Here is a 19,489-nt window from a genome sequence, read left to right on the forward strand (position 1 = left end):
ACAGCAATAATAAAGAGTGAAAATCCCTGCCCACAATGATCTCACAGTCTAAAGCCGGGAGGAGACACATCAATACAAATAGACATCAGTATAAATAAATAAATAAAATTACAGGTGTATAAAGTGCTGTGGAGCTGGGAGGAGGGGAAGAGCAAAGGGAGCAAGTCAGGGCGATGCAGAAGGGAGTGGGATATGAGGAAAAGTGGGGCTTAGTCTAGAAAGGCCTCTTGCAGGAGGCCAATCCACTAGAAGCATCCAGAGATCTGTACTCCTTAAATACCTGATGTTCACCCCACCAATTGTGAACACAGCCTTAAACTCCCCCAATTCCTAATTTTTACTTCTAGACTGTAAGCTCCTTTTTTAAAAAAATGGCATTTTGCTAAGTGCTTACTACATTCCAAGCACTGTTTTAAGCGCTGGGGTGGATACAAGTTAATCAGGTTGGACACAGTCCCTGTCCCGTATGGGGTTCACGGTCTTATTAGGAGCGAACAGGCATTAAATCCCCATTTTACAGATGAGGTAACAGACATGGAGAAGTAAAGTGACTCGCACGAGATCACGCAGCAGGTAAGTAAGTGGTGGAGCTGGGATTAATAATAATAATAATAATGTTGGTATTTGTTAAGCGCTTATTATGTGCAGAGCACTGTTCTAAGCGCTAGGGTAGATACAGGGTCATCAGGTTGTCCCATGTGAGGCTCACAGTTAATCCCCATTTTACAGTTGAGGTAACTGAGGCACAGAGAAGTGAAGTGACTTGCCCACAGTCACATATCTGACAAGTGGCAGAACCGGGAGTCGAACCCATGACCTCTGACTCCGAAGCCCGGGCTCTTTCCACTGAGCCACGCTGCTGGGTTGGATTAGAACCCAGGTCTTCGACTCCCAGGTCTGTGTTCTTTCCATCAAGTCACACTGCTTCTCCTTTTCCTTGTGGTCAGGGATCCTGTCTACCAACCTTGTTGCATTATACTCTCCCAAGTACTTAGTGCTGTGCTCTGCATAGAGTACCCGCTCAAAAAGTACCACTGATTGATCGAGTCCAGGCATTACCCCTGTATGGACCAGACTGAGAAACGAAAGAGCTGAGCGCCCTCCCCTCCGCCCCTCAAACCCCTCCACATTCCTGAGGCTACTTTTAGCTGAATGCAGCAGCCAAGATGGAAGCAACAGAGGGCAAGTCAAGGTGGCGATCCCCTAATGACCACAGAGCCAGAGCCACCGAAATGCTTCTGCTCACAACCTGAGAGAATGTGGCTGACGCTTCAGACATTACAGCAGCAACGTGAAGAAAAGTGGTACTGGAACAAAGGGGCTGAAAGTTACTGGCGAAAGGCAGCAGACCATCTAGTCTAGAAAAAGGGAGAAATTGCTCCGGGGGATTCCAGAAGCATCAAGACATGCAAGGCTCTAGATTGTTTTTATTTGTCTCCCCATAGCAACAGGAGTTCCGAGTTTACAGCAAGGAATTCCTCATGCATTATTCAGATTGAGAACCTTTATCTGTCCCCTCCAAGGCTGAGTCAATCGGACCCTTCAGAATTTCCACTACAGAAAGTCTGATTCCTGGTCAAATTGGTAACTGAGAGCCAGATTTCCCTTTTCCCCATATGCTATCTGAGGCATCCCATGCCAGATTTCCTGGATAAAATCACGCCAAGGTGGCATTTTCTTTTTGGATTTGGAAGGGGTAAGAGAAATTTAGGATGCACGAGCCCTTGAGAATTAAGCTAGAGGAGAAAGCAAGTCAAAATGCAGCTCCTAGTTCCTAAGTCAAGTGAAAGCAGACAAACTCCACTCACGGGTATTTAATTGAGTGTGTACTAGGTGCAGAACATTTTACTGTCTACAGTGTGCACAACTCAGCAATAGGCTCTTGAGGACATACAAATCCCAACTGAATTTGACAATCCTTGCCTCCAAGAAGCTCACAGATTGGCAGAACGAGGAGTATAGACAGTGAGTAGGCTTAAACCTTAGACTTTTAAGGGGGCAGAACTTGTTTCCTTAAAAGGGGGCAGAACTTGTTTCCTTAAAAATAAAAGGTGCCTTAAAAAGAACTCCAAAGACATCAGGTGCCCAAAGAGTTCTGTGAGGAGGAGTGAAGTTTGAAAAGATAAGCCTGCTTAAAACTCAGGCTAAAGGATAGAGCCAGGAGCGTAAGACAGGCACATTCAGAGATTCTTCAACCTCTAGCAAAGACCAAAAAAAAGTACTTCAAGAAAGTGAGTGTATTTCCAGCCAACCACAGGTCAGAGAAATGACAGCAAAGGTAGTTTCGGTTACGTTGTGGATTGGTACGTCAGGTCGCCGATTCGAGAAGCTTGTTCAGAAGATACGCCTTTGGGTTGTGTTAAAGCGCACTGCTATTGGATGTATCCTTTTCTAGGTTTTTGTTAACAGGAGGACTGTGGTCTCTGAGAACGGACAGCAGATCCGATGTGTCCTCTGTAACCACTTCTCCCTAACCCATCCCCTGGAACGAGGAGAGGACCTCCTTGGCCCGAGATCCGCGCCTCCCTGAAGGGTGAGATTACATCCGGAGATTAACACCTTCCTCTCTTGCCCCGGGCACACTCTGCAGAGCAGGGCAGTGGCAGTTTTCTTGTCTGAAGCGGGTCTGGGCCAGGCTCTGGGCCATTATTACTAAAGAGGGTTTGCATTAAGCCTTTACTGTGCGCAAAGCTTTGTGGTCAATGTACGATAACCAACAGGGGTCCCGCCCTTGGCTCATGGTCCAAGAGGGAGGAACAGGTATTTTATTCCTATTTTACGGTCTAGGAAATGGAGGTGTAGAGTGATGAAGTGGACTTGCCCAAGATTACCCAGCTTGCGAATGGCAGCAATGGGAGTAGAATTCAGGGCTCCTGCCTCCCAATCCTATTCTGCCCCATTAGTATTAATTGGTGGTGTTCTGGCTAAGATTCCATCATTTAGGAAAGTCTGGATTCCTACAACTGCTAGAAGGATGAGATCTGGTCAATTTTATACCGGGCAGTCCAGTCTCCAATTGATCTGTCCCTTGTCCAGGGTGGATATGACACCCCTCAAGCAACAGGGCCCATGTCTAAATCCCACCTGTATATTCTCTCTCAATGCTTAGTTCAGTGCTCTGCACGTAGTAAGCACTAAAGACTATTATTACTAGACCAATACTAATAATGGTATTTGTTGAGCACTTACTATTGGCCAGGCACTAGCCTAAGCGCTGGGGTGGATTCAAGCAGATCGGGCTGGACGCAGCCCCAGTCCCCCATGGAGCTCACAGTCTTCATCCCCATTTTATAGACGAGGTAACTGAGGCCCAGAGCAGTGAAGTGACTTTCCCAAGGTCCCACAGCAAAGTGGTGCAGCAGGATTAGAACCCAGGTCCTTCTGATTCCCAAACCCGTGCTCTATCCACTAGACCATGCTGTTTCTCTACGTTTGGTATTTTTATCTCCAGAGCTTAGCCTTCCTCTGTCATTTCTCTCTCCCCCGAGTCCCCTGACTTGGCAGCAGCACCGGTATTCACAGCAACCTAGGAGGGGAATGCAGTGGCTCTGGAGCCAAGGTGTGAGTAGGAGAGTTTCCCCAGAGTCATGCTTCAGATTCAGGTGGACTTACCCAAACTGATGCATAGGACATTATCACGCTGCAAGTCCAGCCTAACACATGTGACATCGGGTGCACGTGGGTACCACGAGAACCACCGGTGATCACCGTACTTGAGACCGTTCCCAAACTTCAGGCCCGAGTTCCCAGAAGTCTGAGAAGGGCATCTGACTACACTGCCCCTACCCCTCTGCCATCTTTATCAAGAAGGACTTTGAAGCCCCACCCGCACCCTTCCTACTCAAACTAGTTGTGGGAATATGGTCCAACCTAGCCTCTTCGTGACCCAAGCCTCCTCTCGTGAGAAAGCATAAACACTCAGGTGACCCATAGGAATATTTTTCTGACCGGGATATTTTTTTTCATCCAACTATCTCAGCACAGTACATGAATTCATTAATAAGCCAAGGATGAGAGGCCTGCTGAGTTATTTGCGATGCTTAACACAAGCCCAGGGCCTGGGTTCCGTGATCATTTTGGGGCAGGGACTGGGTAGGTTCTTTGCGGTGCCCCTACCTGGGGTGGGCGATGAGTGCTTTCCAACAGTGCTCTGGTTTTACAAGTTTTAGGCAGCCATTACCTGTGATGTCCACTGTCGCTCTCCCCGCACAGAAGTCGGCATGATCCAGCCCCTCAGTAAATAAGACAAAAGCTCAATTGCCTAAGACTGTGCAGTAAAAACTTTAAAAGCCAACTAGTTTCCTTTCCCCCAAAATACTTTATATTAAGACCAATAATAAACATAGGCCCTTCCGGTTGCATAAGCCACTTTACGGATATTTTCAGTGCTTAGTAATGTTATTCCTAGTAGACATCAAGCGGCTATTAAAATCAGATGTCTCGACCTTATGATGTGAGAGAAAAAAATCAATTTCCATTCTGTTGTGACCGCTTTTATCTTATTTGTTGAAGGTAAAGGTCACTATTAAAAACAGTCAGTCATAACCACTCTTTATGGAAACCTAATGTATAATTAAAAGGTCTAGTCACTGTTGCCCACCACCCTTTTGCAAGAATAGTCCCATCTGTTATCCAGGCAAATTGTAATCCAGGATAGTTCGGCTAATTGGATGCTAAATTAACTGAACCTATTTGGATTTTAAGGAGGGGACAAGCACAGACCATTCTGTTATCTATACCTCTCTCTGAATTACCCACTCCCGCCTCAGGGACACCAACCCAGGTTCAAATATTTGGCTTTCCATGCCAGGGGCCTCATCTGAGGCCTAAATGAATAAAAGGCCTAGCCAGTGAAAGCGGCCTGGTAGCCTTCACTGTCTCTTGCTAGACTTGGCATTTGCCCCTTCCTTCTGACTACGCAATGCTTTGCTTTTTTTTTTAATGGTACTCGTGTTAAAGCACTTACTATGTGCCAGGCACCATACCAAGCACTGGGGTAGGTGCAGGCTAATCAGATTGGATGCAGTCCCTGTCCCACATGCCCTCACAGTACTAATCCCCCCTTTGCAGATGAGGTAACTGAGGCACAGAGAAATAAAGTGATTTGCCCCCCAATCATACCACAGACAAGTGCTCTATCCACTAGGCCATTTTGCTTCTCAGTACTTGCCAGCTCCTCTTTCAGCCAGCATCCTCTGACCACCATAGATCCCCTGAGCTACATTCTGCTCAACCAGAATGAGTGGTCAAAGGACCGTGTCCTTTCTGCAAGAAGGTGTTAAGACCGCAGTGTGAGGTCTTGGTCAGAGGAGAAAGATGAAGCCTGAACTGTGTCTTAAACATTCACGTCCCAAGGAAGTGCCACTGATGTTGCCTGCCTACAATACAGCTTGGTCTTCTCAATCTCTCTCTCTCTCTCTCACCCACCCACCCATCAGTAGTGTCTGAATATGAAATAAGAGTAATAGCATTTACTAAGCACTTTCTGTGTGCAGAGCATTGTACTAAGCACTGGGGAACGAATACACAGTAGGAAGCAGCACAGCATAGTGGATTGAGGACGGGCCTGGAAGTCAGAAGGACCTGAGTTCTAATGCCAGCTTCTCCACTTGGCTGCCGGGTGACTGGGGGCAAGTCATTAACTTCTCTGGGCCTCAGTTCCCTCATCCGTGGACTGGGGATTAATACTGTGAGGCCCATGAGGGACTGTGTGCAGCCTGATTAGCTTGTATCTACCCTAGTGCTTAGTACAGTGCCTGGTACATAGTAAGCACTTAACACACCAAAAAAAATAAAAGTTAGACATGATCACTATCACTCAGGGGGCTCACAATCTAATACGGACAGATATAGATGCACACATACTCTTTATGTTGAGTTGCCAAGGCAGAGCATAAGTCCATAACCCACAGTGCCAGCCGCAAGTGGGAGATAGCTTGCTAACTGACTGCAGCTGATTCCTGGAGTCAGAAAAACCACCTACATGATGATGATGATGATAATAATAATGATAATGACATTTGTTAAGATGTGTCAGCAGGAGCCGGGCTAGAAGCCTAGGAGGCCTCTGAGCAAAATCTTCCTTCTCCCAAGAGAAAGTTCCCAACTTGTTCCTCAGGGGTCCCGGGCCTCTCTGGTAGCCCCAGGTTGAGACTTCTGCCTAGTGGATCAGGGCTAAGAGATACTCCAAGATGTTTTAAGTATCATCCAGTTTTCTGGCTGAGTGTACCTACTTTCAATTCCCCAGTGCACCCTGAAGTGGATATTTATGAGCAAGTCATAATGCTTGCAAAATAAATGCTGTGGCACTCTCCTCGACCACCCCTATCCGCCCAGATGCATCATTCCTGTGATAGGTAATGTCCACCGATTAGCTCGTATCTACACAACACATAGAACCGTGACTGACACATAGTAGGTGCTTAAGAAATACCATCATTATTAATAATAATAATAATAATAATAATAATATGAAGGTCAGGAGAATTGCCACGTCAGTTAGCTAGCTCAGAGGTGTACAGTCAGAGGCCCCGTAACCCATTCTTGTTGGGGCCATAACCCACTGCAGAGGAGGGGAATATGGACAAGGCTGTGGTGACAGCAGCTGTTCTTGGCTGGACTCACTCACAGGCAAAAAACAAACAAAAAATCTCTGGGGAGCCCAGAAAGGGAGCAAGGTTGGTTGGTTGGAGTAAGCGAAGAAGCAGCACGGCCTAGTGGATAGAGCACAGGCCTGGGAGTCAGAAGGACCAGGGTTCTAATCCCGGCTCCCGGCTGCGTGACCTTGGGCAAGTCACCTGATTTTTCTGCACCACAGTGATAGATGAGTGGAATTCCACATTCAATCATAAGCAGGGACTTTGGGTTTACAGAAAAGTCAGAGATCCCAGAGTAATCTTCAAAGCCGTTCTCAAATCCCACCTCCTCCTCAATTAATTTTCCCCAATTAATTTTTTGCTTGCCTACAATATAGCTTGGGATAATAATAACTGTGTTTTTAATCCCCATTTTACAGATGAGGTAACCGAGGCTCAGCCAAGAGACTTGCCCAAGATCATAGAGCAGACTAGTGGCAGAGCCAGGATTAAAACCCAGGTCCTCTGACACCCTGGTCCGTGCTCTATCCACCGGGCCACACTGCTCCTCGAGGTTCCGGGCCCATAAAGCACAGGATAGCGGAGGGATTCTGAAGCCAAGAGTGGGACCCCTCTGCTGCCTCTGTTCCCGATACCTCCAAATCTCCTTCTAGGGATCCAGAGGAAGGTGAGGGTGGAGCTGGGCTTCTGCGGTGGAAAGAAGGAGGCACTCGGGCGTGAGTGAATGGCAAGAGCTGCCCACCTCTTCCGGGCTGACCTGCACAGTTCTGCAAATAGGCAATAAATCGTGGGACAGGGTGGGGGGTGGGGTGGGGTCGCTATGAAAAATAGAAGCAGCCACTGCAATTTATATTATGCTTCTCTCCCAAGTGGGCACGGAGTGCTGTAAATATTATTTCACGATTCCCAATATGCAGATGGAGACCATAAGGTTGCTAATCAGGCTAAAGTCTAAATATAAATACAGATGGTTCCATCATTGTACCTCCTCAGGAAGCAAGGGATGGAGCTTTACTGCTAAAGAAAAGCAAAGCGGAGAGGCAGTTATCTGGAGAATCCAGACAAAAAGAGAAGCAGCGTGAAAGGGCAGTGTAGCCTAGTCAGTAGATCATGGGCTTGGGAGTCAGAAGGACCTGAGTTCTAATCCTGACCCCGCCACCTGCCTGCTCTGAGCCCTTGGGCAAGTCACCTCACTTCTCTGGGCCTCAGTTCCCTTATCTGTAGAATGGGGATGAAGACTGTGAGACTGTCAGCCCTATGTGGGGACAGGGACTGTGTCCAACCCAATTACCTTGTATATACCCCAGTGCTTAGTACAATGCCTGGCACATAGTAAGCATTTAACAAATTCCACAGCTATTAAAAAGCCCCCTGGACTCCAGTTGGGAGAGTACAATATAACAAACACATTTCCTGCCCACAACAAGCTTCCAGTGTGGACGGTTACAACTATCAATACATAAGCTCTCAGTACAGTGCTCTGCACACAGTAAGTGCTCATTAAATACGACTGAATGAATCTACACCACGAAGCTGTGAGTGTATAGTAACGATCTGTGAATTGGGGCACTGGCTGCTTTAGTTAATGGTTATTTACATGATCCCTATAGCAAATTTTGGCCTAAAAAAGGAATGCAGTGTCCACAAACGACACAAAAGGCGCAATCACAAACTGTCACTTGGGTTTAAAAGAACTAAACGAAGGGCAGAAGGAACCGGGCAGACAACAATCATAAATATTAACAATGTTAAAATCATTTTGGCTGGGTTATTTCAAGTGGTCTGTGACCATTAGGGCAATTTGTTCTTCTCAAGAGGTATCCTGTGTACCAAAAAGTGACAGAAAGAGAGCAAAGCTAATGCTTCCAAATAGATTTAATGTACCTTAGAAAAACCATGGCTATTCTAAAGTGTCCGTAAAAAATATGAACACTGAGCAGGGCAGAGCCTGCCCAGAATCAATGACCTGCTGTCTAAACTTGCTGTCTGATGGATGCTGAGGAAAACAATGTTCCCACCTCCGAAGTCCCGGCACGGGGCCTGAAATCTTGGTCTTGAATGACTTCTACAATACCTCTACTGGGGGAAACAAAGTCTTATGAGACAAGTGTAACGAAACAGCAGCAGCGACTGAGCTGGTAAAATTCAAACACAGCTGAAAAGAGGATGGTATCTTGCCATTGGGAAGGTGTAAAAGCTACTGCACCACAGCGATACATAAGTGTGATTCCATATTCAATCACAAACAGGGACTTGGGGTTTCCAGAGAGGAGAGCACGTCGGAATGGGGCGGGCCAGGTGTGGGGGTGCATGGCAGTGTGACTAAACCCTCATTTCCTCTCCTCCTACTCTCTTCGTGGGTCTCCCTCACATTGGATGTGCACCTCTTATCCACCCCTCCCTTGGCCCGACAACACTTACGTATATCTGTAATTTATTCATTTATATCAATGTCTGGCTCCCTCTCTAGACTGTAAGCTTGCAGTGGGCAGGGATTGTGTCTACCAACTCTGCTTTACTGTAATAATAATGTTGGTATTTGTTAAGCGCTTACTATGTGCCGAGCACTGTTCTAAGCGCCGGGGTAGACACAGGGGAATCACGTGGTCCCACGTGGGGCTCACAGTCTTAATCCCCATTTTACAGATGAGGTAACTGAGGCACAGGGAAGTCAAGTGACTCGCCCACAGTCACACAGCTGACAAGTGGCAGAGCTGCGATTCGAACTCATGACCTCTGACTCCAAAGCCCTTGCTCTTTGCACTGAGCCACGCTGCTTACTCCCAGGCACTTAGGACAGTGCTCTGCACACAGTATGCACTCAATAAATGCTATTAAGTGATTGATTGTGTGTGACGTCTGAGGTGTTGTGAGGTTTGGTTCTCTGAGAACTCTATTCAAGCTGGACACCCTCACAGACAAAGATAAGTAAAAACAACGTCACCTTCCTAGTGTCCCTGAAATCCATAGAAACCGTATTAAAGTTGTCTGAGGCCAACAGATGGCTGAGAATTTTGAGTTTAACCCAGAGATTTTGAGTTGCTCGACACCCCTTGGAGCTGCAGCGGGATCATTTCCTCCTGCCTTTATAAAGACAATGTGAAATATGCATGCTCCCCTGCTTAATTATTTACACGGCACCTGCTCTTCATGACCCCACTCCACCAGGAGCTGATAGGAGAACTGATGAACCCCAGAGCTGACAACAGGGTGGAGTGGAGAGATGATACAACTGCACAAAGAAAAAAGGAAAATACAAATTGTCACATGTCCTGTTGTTAAATTTACTAGGCAGCTATAGGATTTCAATACCCGTATACCCTTCTGAGCTGAGTCAAATTAATACCCATATTAGCTAGATGACTGGCAATGAAATGGGCCATAAAACTCATTGAAAGCATCACTTCTTCCCTTGGGCTGTATTCAATGGGTAAAAATGATGAATTCAATCACTATAAATCATTTTTTCTACATCAGCGAGTCCAAAATCTTTAAGTCTGAGCACCCTTTGGGGAAGCTCTTGTAAGCTTGGGAAGTAGAGACTGTTTGGTGAGAAGCAGTGAGACTGCCTCGAAACAGCACAGGACTCGAAACGGTTCGGGACATCTGGGTTCTAGACCCACCTCTGCCCCTAGTCTTCTGAGTGAGCATGGCCAAGTTACTTAATCTCTCCGGGCCTCGGTTTCCTTATCTGTAAAAATGGGGTGAAGGTCGATTGTGAGCCCCGGGTGGAAGAGGGGCTTGGCTAACTTTGCATCTACCCTACCACTTAGCTCATAGTAAGTGTTTAACAAATGCTATTATTGTTATTTCTCCCAAAATAAGCATTTCATCAGAATCGGGTCAGGTCTTCCCTTCCCCAGGCTGGCAATCGTCCCTGAGACCTTGTGCCTCTAGAAGGAAAGCCACGTTGGGGCCTGTTCGATCCCAGAAGTGACTCAACTTCTGTTTTGCAGACCAGTGGAGTTCTGCAACCCAAAATACAAACAAACCAAACCACTACTTGGAAGGTTGAGGATGTTTGAACCAAGGGTGGATCTGCCCAGGGTGACGAGGAGACAGAGGACTATTCCATCTCATCAGTAATAAACGACTACTTTCGGTTTTTCAGTGAATCTTCCCAATTAATCCTATCTCCGTGTGGGTCTGCCCCCTTCACTCATCTCTAGGACTGTGAGCCTCGTATCTCGAACAATGCTCTTGAACCTTTCCCTGGTGCTTGGCGCAATGCTTGGCATAAGATAAGAGTTGTAAGAAAGAGAGGGAGACCAAGAGTGAGACTAAATAGGAAAGCAAGCAAGAAAGAATAAAAAAAGACTTAGAATAAATCTCCTCAGGGAATGTTTTTCAAATTTGGACATTGGAATCAGAAATCTAAACGTGCAGGATTGACTTTGAGCCTCCGGTTTTCATTTATTTTTCAGAGTTCATTACCACAACAACAAAAACAGGTGACACCTGGTGGGAAAATGTTGGAATTTCTGTGTTTTTCCAGCATTATACTTTGCCCACTCCCTGCTCTGGCAGCTGCCCAGTGGTACCGGTGAGGGTGAGGATACCTGGGTGAGGTGGAGGAAGGTTCTCTGAACCCTATCCTTTGATCAGAAAGGGGCACAGAAGTATCCTCTTGGAGAAGAATGTGTTTGCATAGGGTTGTGCAAGAAGGTGGAGTATAGTGAAGCCTGCAATCAGCAACTTCACACATCACTGCTCTGAGGCTGCGGTGTGCAGACGCGGAGCCATTTAGGAGCTGCCTCGGGAGGACACCTTCCCCACCGGCCTCCTGACGAGCTCGGGGGTCTGGTCCTCCCTTTCCAAGCAAAGTTGGGTAAGTGACCCTCCGGTTAAAATAACCGCCAACCCTCCTCTACCTACTTCTTATAGTCTCCACTCCAACCTTTTAAGAGAAGCAGTGTGGCTCAGTGGAAAGAGCACGGGCTTTGGAGTCAGAGATCATGAGTTCGAATCCCGGCTCGGCCACTTGCCAGCTGTGTGACTGTCGGCGAGTCACTTCACTTCTCGGTGCCTCAGTTACCTCATCTGTAAAATGGGGATGAAGACTGTGAGCCCCACGTGGGACAACCTGATTCCCCTCTGTCTACCCCAGCGCTTAGAACAGTGCTCGGCACATAGTAAGCGCTTAACAAATACCGACATTAACCTTTTAATCACTCAGTAGTAGTTTTTGAGTGCCTAACTCTGCGCAGTGTGTCGTACTGAGCACTTGGGAGCCTACAATAGAAGTTAAAGGTACAGTCCTTGCCCTCAAAAAGCTTATATCATATGAATTCATTCAGAAGATAGCCATGAAGGGGACCAATAACTGTTTGGTGAGGATTAGGGTCTTAACCTAAGCCCTCATTTCCTTTTCTTCCACTCCCTTCTGCATCGCCCTGACTCGCTCCCTTTATTCATCCCCCCTCCTCCAGGCCCCCCAGCACTTATGTACACATCCATAATTTGTTTATATTAATGTCTGTCTCCTCCTCTAGACTAAGCTGTCTGTGAGCGGGTAATGTGTCTCTTACATTGCTAGACTGTACGCTCCCGAGCCCTTAATACAGAGCTCTGCACACAGTAAGTGCTCAATACATAAAATTGATTGATTGATTAGGGTCACGATGGCGACCCTAATGGCCAGCCGAGGCCAGCCCTGACAGGACCATAACAGGAAAGAAACCCTGACAGGTCCCGGCGAACCATTTTTCCACGCACTCTTCCAACCTATTCATATCACTGACTCCATTCATTCCATCTGGGCTCATCGCCTTACTAATCTGGGGCATTTTCACATTTTAGATCGTTAGCTCCCAGCGGGGAAGAGCCTATTCTTTCCCTTCTGTGTTTTCCGTGTTTTGTGATGATAATCATCACAGCCTCATTGCTGTGGGCAATGAGAAAGGGCCAGGAATGGAAATATGAAAAGGAAAGGAAATGAGACCCAAACATACCTCCCTGTGTAAACAAACCCAATAGGCCCCAGCACTGAGTGCAGGCTTTAAGTCAATACCGCAGTAGACAGAATTTGCAGGGGAAGAAGAATCCGGAACGCTGGTCCGAGGGTCTAGGATGCCACGTTGATTTCCAAAAAATAACGTAGGGACAAGTAGGGCTTGAGGTGAAACAAAGGCTAACTTTAAAGTGGGTACCGACAAAATGAGGAAAAAAAATTAGCCCTAAAGACAGAACAACACTACAAAGTTTGTATGCGAATGAGAGAAGGGTCTTTGAGGGCGTCAGAACAGAGCCATCATTATAACGCTCTAGCCAGTATTCTCAAGTTATCTATTCTTAGAGGAGTTCTGATCTACTGATTGAGAGGATCTACTGATTGATTGGAGAAGCAGCGTGGCTCAGTGGAAAGAGCACGGGCTTTGGAGTCAGGGCTCATGAGTTCGAATCCCAGCTCTGCCACTTGTCGGCTGTGTGACTGTGGGCGAGTCACTTAACTTCTCTGTGCCTCAGTTCCCTCATCTGTAAAATGGGGATTAAGACTGTGAGCCCCACGTGGGACAACCTGATTCCCCTATGTCTACCCCAGCGCTTAGAACAGTGCTCGGCACATAGTAAGCGCTTAACAAATACCAACATTATTATTATTATTATTAGGTTGGCCAGTGTGGTGCTTCTACAATAATAATAATGTTGGTATTTGTTAAGCGCTCACGATGTGCCGAGCACTGTTCTAAGCACTGGGGTAGGTACAAGGTCATCAGGTTGTCCCATGTGGTGCTCACAGTCTTCATTCCCGTTTTACAGATGAGGTCACTGAGGCCCAGAGAAGTTAAGTGACTTGCCCAAGGTCACGCAGCTGACAAGTGGCAGAGCCGGCATTAGAACCCACGACCTGTGACTCCCAAGCCCGTGCTCTTTCACTGAAGCTTTGTGAGAGACAGGAAGACCACGGTCACGGTCAGAGCAGACCCCTGAGTGGGAAGCAGTCATTTTAGGAGTAGGTAAAGAGCCCCGAATGCAAAACCATGAAGATCTGATGGAGAAAACACACCGGGGTGGGCACAGATCATCGGCTCTGGCACAGTCCGGCGCGCCAGAGCTGAAATGCTTCCCTTTCAGGGCCCGTGACTCTGTATTATAGTGAAAGGACTCTGTCACCTGCGTGATTCTTTCCCCATCGCTTCAGCATCTTGGTGGAACTATCCCATCCAAACCATTTGCCAGAAAGGAACAGCTCTGTCCCTCACCCGCCCCCCGCAATATTCAAGGACACTCTTCCTTTAATATGAAAAGCTCTTTGAGCAGTCTCCCTCTCTGTCGTTTTGCTGGGAAACCACCATACGTAGGAAAAAAGCTGCAGACTTAAGCACTTTAAGGCAACATCAATTCTGAAGACATTAATTCCTCGGGGGGGGGGTCTCATGACTTTTATTTCATTACATCTGACGACGGGATCATTTATGTCTTGAAAGCTTGCAGATGGGTACCCGGTGTGCATTAGTGAGAGGTTTAAGAATATCCAAGGCTGAGGCGTTCTGTCTGTTCTGTATCAAGTTCAGGACCCAAATTCCTTTCCCCACGCAAGAGAAATTGAGGTTGTAATAATTCCCCGGAGCCAGGTCACAAGCCCCAGCCAATCCAGTGCTGCCCTCCACGGGATCACATCACTGCACCATCCCGCTCGACCTTATCCCTGGCTTAGCCCACTGAGTCGACTCATCGTGTAGACGCCAGGGTTCGGGTTTTTCTGAAGTTAATTTTCCCGTACACGGTTTCTTGGAAGCCACCTGGGGCAGTCCTGCATCCTGCAACTCCCTAAACCTCTATATGTGAGAGGGTTGCATAGCTGCCACAAACATGAGCGGAAACAGGCCCCGTTACCCCCACCTCTAGCGGCTTCTAGGAAAGCAGCAAGCCCTAGTGGAAAGAGCACAGGGTTCGGAGGACCTGGGTTCTGATTCTGGCTCTGCCACTTACCTGCAGTGTGGCCTTGGACAAGTCACTTAACTCATCTGTGCCTCAGTGCCTTCATCTAGAAAATGGGGTTTCAATTACCTGCTCTCCCTCCCACTTAGATCCTCCTCTCCTCTTGGGAGTTCCAGCACCATGAGGCCTGAAAAAGGTGCAGTTATCCCGGAAGCCCCAGAGGCACAGCGCTCTCCCAGCCCCCAGGAATTAGTTCCCAGCAAAGGATGAAAAAGATGGAAGTGAAACGATGTCTTTTTCTTTCATCGCTGCCCTGAAAGTCAGGCTGGCGAGAACGGGAGAAAGAAGCAATTTGCAAGGGCTGGCTCTCACTCCGCCCCACTGCACCCACTCAGACGAAAAAGCTGTCCCACAAACTAGCCAGTGAGGCATCCAGTGGCCTCAAATACAAGATGATGGAGATCAAAATGCATTTTTAACCCAGAATTACACAGTGAACTTGCTGGTGTAGATCTGGCCAGAGTGACAGTTTGCCACGAGTTCCTTCCAACTATTCCCACAGCCCCTAGTCCATTTCTTTTTCAGCCCTTCCTGCCCTCAACCACAAATCAGCTCTTCTCTAAAGTGCCTTCATGGCTGAAGAAGAATCAGCTTCAGGCTAAAGACTGGAAATGAGAAAGAGGCTATTTTGAGGAGTGAAAACCCTACCTTGCAGCAGAAATGACAACCGACCTCCACTCTGAGTGAATATTTTTTTAGCTGATATTTTTATGGGCTCCTTTTCCCAGATCTGAGGAGCAGCTTACATTAGTGGAAAGAACACAGGCCTGGGAGGCAGAGGACCTGGGTTCTAATCTTAGTTTTACCCCTTAACTGCTGTGTGACTTCCCTGTGCCTCAGTTCCGTCCTATTTAGGGTGTGATTCAATACCCGCTTCTCCCTCCTACTTAAACTGTGAGCCCCATGTGGGATCTGATTACCTTCTATCAACCCCAGCTCTCTGTTTAATGCCTGGCACAAAATAATTGCTTAACAAATACCGCAGTTATTATTACTGATCTCTAAATTATTAGGGAGAAGTGCAGACTAGCTTTAAAACAGTCCTGGGAACATCGTAGGCCGTACTTCTTGTCTTACCCTACATCCCATGTCCCTTCTCAGGCCAGTTTAACCATCAAGAGCTCTTTGAAACAGCGGCCCTCGCTCAACTTAAGAGAGTCACTCGGGGTCTGTCTGATATTCTGTGGATCACAGTCATTTTAAAATATTTTCTTCCCACTTTCTCAACATTTATTTCAGTTCCTTAGGGACCAGGCCTGGACTGAAGGGGGGGACCAGCAGGCAATCTCTCAGCACCTCCCAATTTTGGTTGTCATTTTCCGTAAATCAGTTATTCAACAGTATGTCTCGAGTGCCATCTGTGGGCAGAGCGCTATCCTAAGCGCTTGGGAGACTACAATAGAATTAGAAGATGCAAACTCTGCTTTCAAGGGGCTTAAAGTCTAATCTGGGGAGACAGACACAAGGTTTTCTGCAGAAAGACGAGGCGGGTCAAATGGAAATGGAGATGGGAAGGTACTTAACGAGTATCTTATAGTTTAGGGGGTGCGTGAGAGACGGTTCCCTGATCCACACTGCCCTGTGGCCCAGTTGACCCTGCCGTCATAATGTAAATCGCCCTGCTTTCCCACATCGAAGTCTAGTACTGCCGTTAGATTTCTATGTATCGCATCTGTAAGACAAAATTGAATGGGTTAAACAAGTTCACAGATCTCTTTCCCATTGATCTGTAGCCACAACCATTTACTCTGTGCTTCCCAGACGTTCTTTATTATTCACTTGCTGTTCTCTCTTCCCTGGCTGCTGTCTAGCCATATGTACCTCTTAAACAACAACATGCCCACCCAGGATCATCAAGGTACCACCAGGGCCACCTGTTTGGAGTTCTGAACCTGGATGACTCCAACCGACCATTCCCTCTTTGGTTCCCCTTACACTCTTCTGGCCCCTTTCCCTCCAGCCTAACACTTCCTGTTGCAAAAGCAAAACAGCAGATGAAAACCCTTAGTCGGTTCCCACTTCCGGGACTTACCTGCCTCCTCCACGACTGACCCTCTTTTCTCAGATCATTTGTTCAGATCATTTAATAGTATCTTTCTGACCCATTTCTCCTTCCAGCTGTGTTGTTTTCCTCTTCTCCGGGACATTCGGTTTGCCCTAAGTGGTTCTAATCTCTTCCAGGGGGACCATAATGATCTTTCATATTTTACAGCTTGGCCCTTGATCCTTTAATTAGCTTTAGCCTCTTTTATCCCCTCAGCTTCCTCTACACAGCACCATTTCCCGCCATCAGGTAGATAACAAAAATCTACATTTTTTGTTCCCTTATTTGCACATCTGTCCTCACACTAACGTTATCTGAATAGCAATTCCCTACTGCTCTGTCCTCACACTAATGTTATCTGAATAGCAATTCCCTACCGCTCTTTTCTGGAACTTGGACTGTTCTCTGTCTTACTCCCCTAAAAACAGGGTGTAGTTAGTTTCAGAGACACTGAAGTTGTCCTGAGAGAGGACCGGTTTAGCTTTGGTTTCATCTCCTTGGACCGATTATTACTGCGCTAGAAATTCCATTTTTTATTTTTCATTATTTTTTTTGGTCCAACTCCCAGATAATGATTTAGGGAAATTCCACCCAAACACCCTGTCACAGATTGGTGGGTTTTCAGAACTCAGCGACCTTACTTTTTTGGCACACCCTAATTTTCCTTTGGTCTCAACAGATGGTTGGTTAGAACTTGCAAGGGATTTCTGTCGGGTAGAGCTCACAGAACCCCAGGCCTCGTGCATTCAGTATTGATTTCTGGCATTTGTCAAGGGGTTACTTTGTGGTGAGCTCCGTACTGAGTTCTGGGGAAAGGTACAAGGACTTTGATTTAGACCAGGTCCCCGGTTCGCAGAGGGCTCACGCAGCCTTAACGGCGGGGGGAAAGGCACATCCAGAAGACGATAACGGGGCAAATCTTATATAAACAAAAGTTCAGGATCAACTGGAAAAATATAATCCAGTAGTGCAGAAGAGATAGTCCTCAGCCTCCTCACTGCTCAGCATTTGTATTTGCTAAGCGCTTAATTGTGTGGGGTAGATACAAGATGATAATAATAAAATGTTGGTATTTGTTAAGCGCTTACTATGTGCAGAGCACTGTTCCAAGCGCTGGGGTAGACACGGGGGAATCGGGTTGTCCCACGTGGGGCTCACGGTCTTCATCCCCATTTTACAGATGAGGTCACTGAGGCCCAGAGAAGTGAAGTGACTTGCCCACGGTCACACAGCTGACGAGTGGCAGAGCTGGGATTCGAACTCTTGACCTCTGACTCCAAAGCCCGTGCTCTTTCCACTGGGCCCCGCTGCTTCTCTAATGACGTGATAATGATGTCACGTACAGTCCCTGTCCCACATGGGGCTCGCAGTCCAGTAGGAGCGAGTACAGGTATTGAATCCCCATTTTACAGGTGAGGAAACTGAGGTATAGAGAAGTGAAGTGACTTGCCCAAGGTCACACAGCAGACAATTTGGGCCCTAAACGGGGCCCTCCTGCATCTAAGATACGGTCACGGCCTTGTCAACGTTCTTTCCGGGATTCCGTGCCAAACGTCGTTTCCCAGGATTCCACCTGCCCCGGTCCACTGGGACAGGCCTTCTGTTTAGCGCTGGTAGGTGGAGAGGGAGGGGGGAGATGCCCCAGTCGCTCAGGCAGTGCCCCACGGATCCCAGAGTCCCAGAGGAGAGCGCTCTGGACTGCCGGACTGCAGACCCCTTTGGAGGGGACAAATGACCAAAAGCGAGAACGCCCGGGTGGCTGGTTTGAGAGGAGGACAGGAGGGAGCCCCGCCTTGATTTGGGGGGCGATAAGGGTCAAGACTCGGGATAATGAAATCCACAGATGATTTTCAGAGCACATTTTAACCGATTGGTTTCAGCCTTCTCCCCACCGAAGATTTTTCAAGGACAGCAAACCAAGCAAAACAGGCACATTTGGGTTTCATCTTTTCTTCTTGCCAACTGCCTCTGCCCCGTGCCCATCCTCTGCATCAGGATGGTGCCGTTCAGCCACCATCGCCGCCCCCCAACCCGTCGTCAGGGTGCCGAGGCCTGCCAAGAGACAGAGAGACTTCGTCCCTGTCGCTCCATCCCCAGCGCCACCCGGGGATCCTGTCAGGTGGACCGTAGAGCAGTGTGGCTCAGTGGAAAGAGCCCGGGCTTGAGAGTCGGAGGTCATGGGTTCGAATCCCGGCCCCACTGCTTGTCAGCTCTGTGACTTTGGGCCGGTCACTTCACTTCTCTGTGCCTCAGTTACCTCAACTGTAAAATGGGGATTAAAGCTGTGAGCCCCACGTGGGACAACCTAATCACCTTGTTTCCCCCCAGCGCTTAGAACAGTGCTTTGCACATAGTAAGTGCTTAACAGATACCACCATTATTATTATTAAATGAAGATAACAGTATTTATTGAGGCCTTACTATGTGCTACACACTGGGGTAGGTACAACTGTATCAGATTAGGCACGATCCCTGTCCCACACAAGGTTCGCAGTCTGAAAATCAGGGAGAGGAAGGATCATTTTTCAGAAGAGAAAACTGAGGCCCAGGGAGGTTAAGCGGTTTGTCCACTGCTATCCAATAGGCCAGTGGCAGAGCTGGGATTAAAATCCGGGACTCCTGCCCCCCATCCCGCGTTTTTCCTACTAGGCCAGGAGACCTCCCTTGCTGGATTCCACTCTTGTCTTAAGGCCACTGACCAGACTTGACTAATTTGGCAGCTCAAGATTAGAATACTTGCTAGTAGCACTGTGGCTTTTGAAAGAGAATCGTATAGACCAGTAGTAGAGTTGAGATTAGAACATTAGAACCTTCCAGACCCAGGATCTTCCCACTAGGGCGGGGAGAATTAACTCCTTCCCCAATTAACTCCTTCCGGTAGGAAATTCACCCTGGGAAGGAGTAGAGA

The 19,489-nt window shown here is 47.5% G+C and overlaps 1 protein-coding gene and 1 long non-coding RNA gene across 3 annotated transcripts in view; one reads left to right on the forward strand and one right to left on the reverse strand.

Annotated features, from left to right (window-relative positions):
* The window catches only part of ATP8A2 (ATPase phospholipid transporting 8A2), a 301,962-nt gene that overhangs the window by 273,224 nt on the left and 9,249 nt on the right, over positions 1-19,489 (reverse strand). The gene's annotated exons all lie outside the window — the stretch shown is intronic.
* Positions 1,518-11,414, forward strand: LOC114805875. 2 transcript variants are annotated; one of them, XR_003753946.2, is made up of 3 exons: positions 1,518-1,696; positions 2,396-2,533; positions 11,021-11,414. It is a non-coding gene; the product is annotated as an uncharacterized LOC114805875 (long non-coding RNA). The 2 variants fall into 2 exon arrangements; XR_003753945.2 differs by lacking the exon at positions 11,021-11,414 and having other exon boundaries at positions 2,396-2,672.

Source organism: Ornithorhynchus anatinus, chromosome 20, assembly GCF_004115215.2.
Source record: "Ornithorhynchus anatinus isolate Pmale09 chromosome 20, mOrnAna1.pri.v4, whole genome shotgun sequence".
Taxonomy (NCBI): Eukaryota; Metazoa; Chordata; class Mammalia; order Monotremata; family Ornithorhynchidae; genus Ornithorhynchus; species Ornithorhynchus anatinus.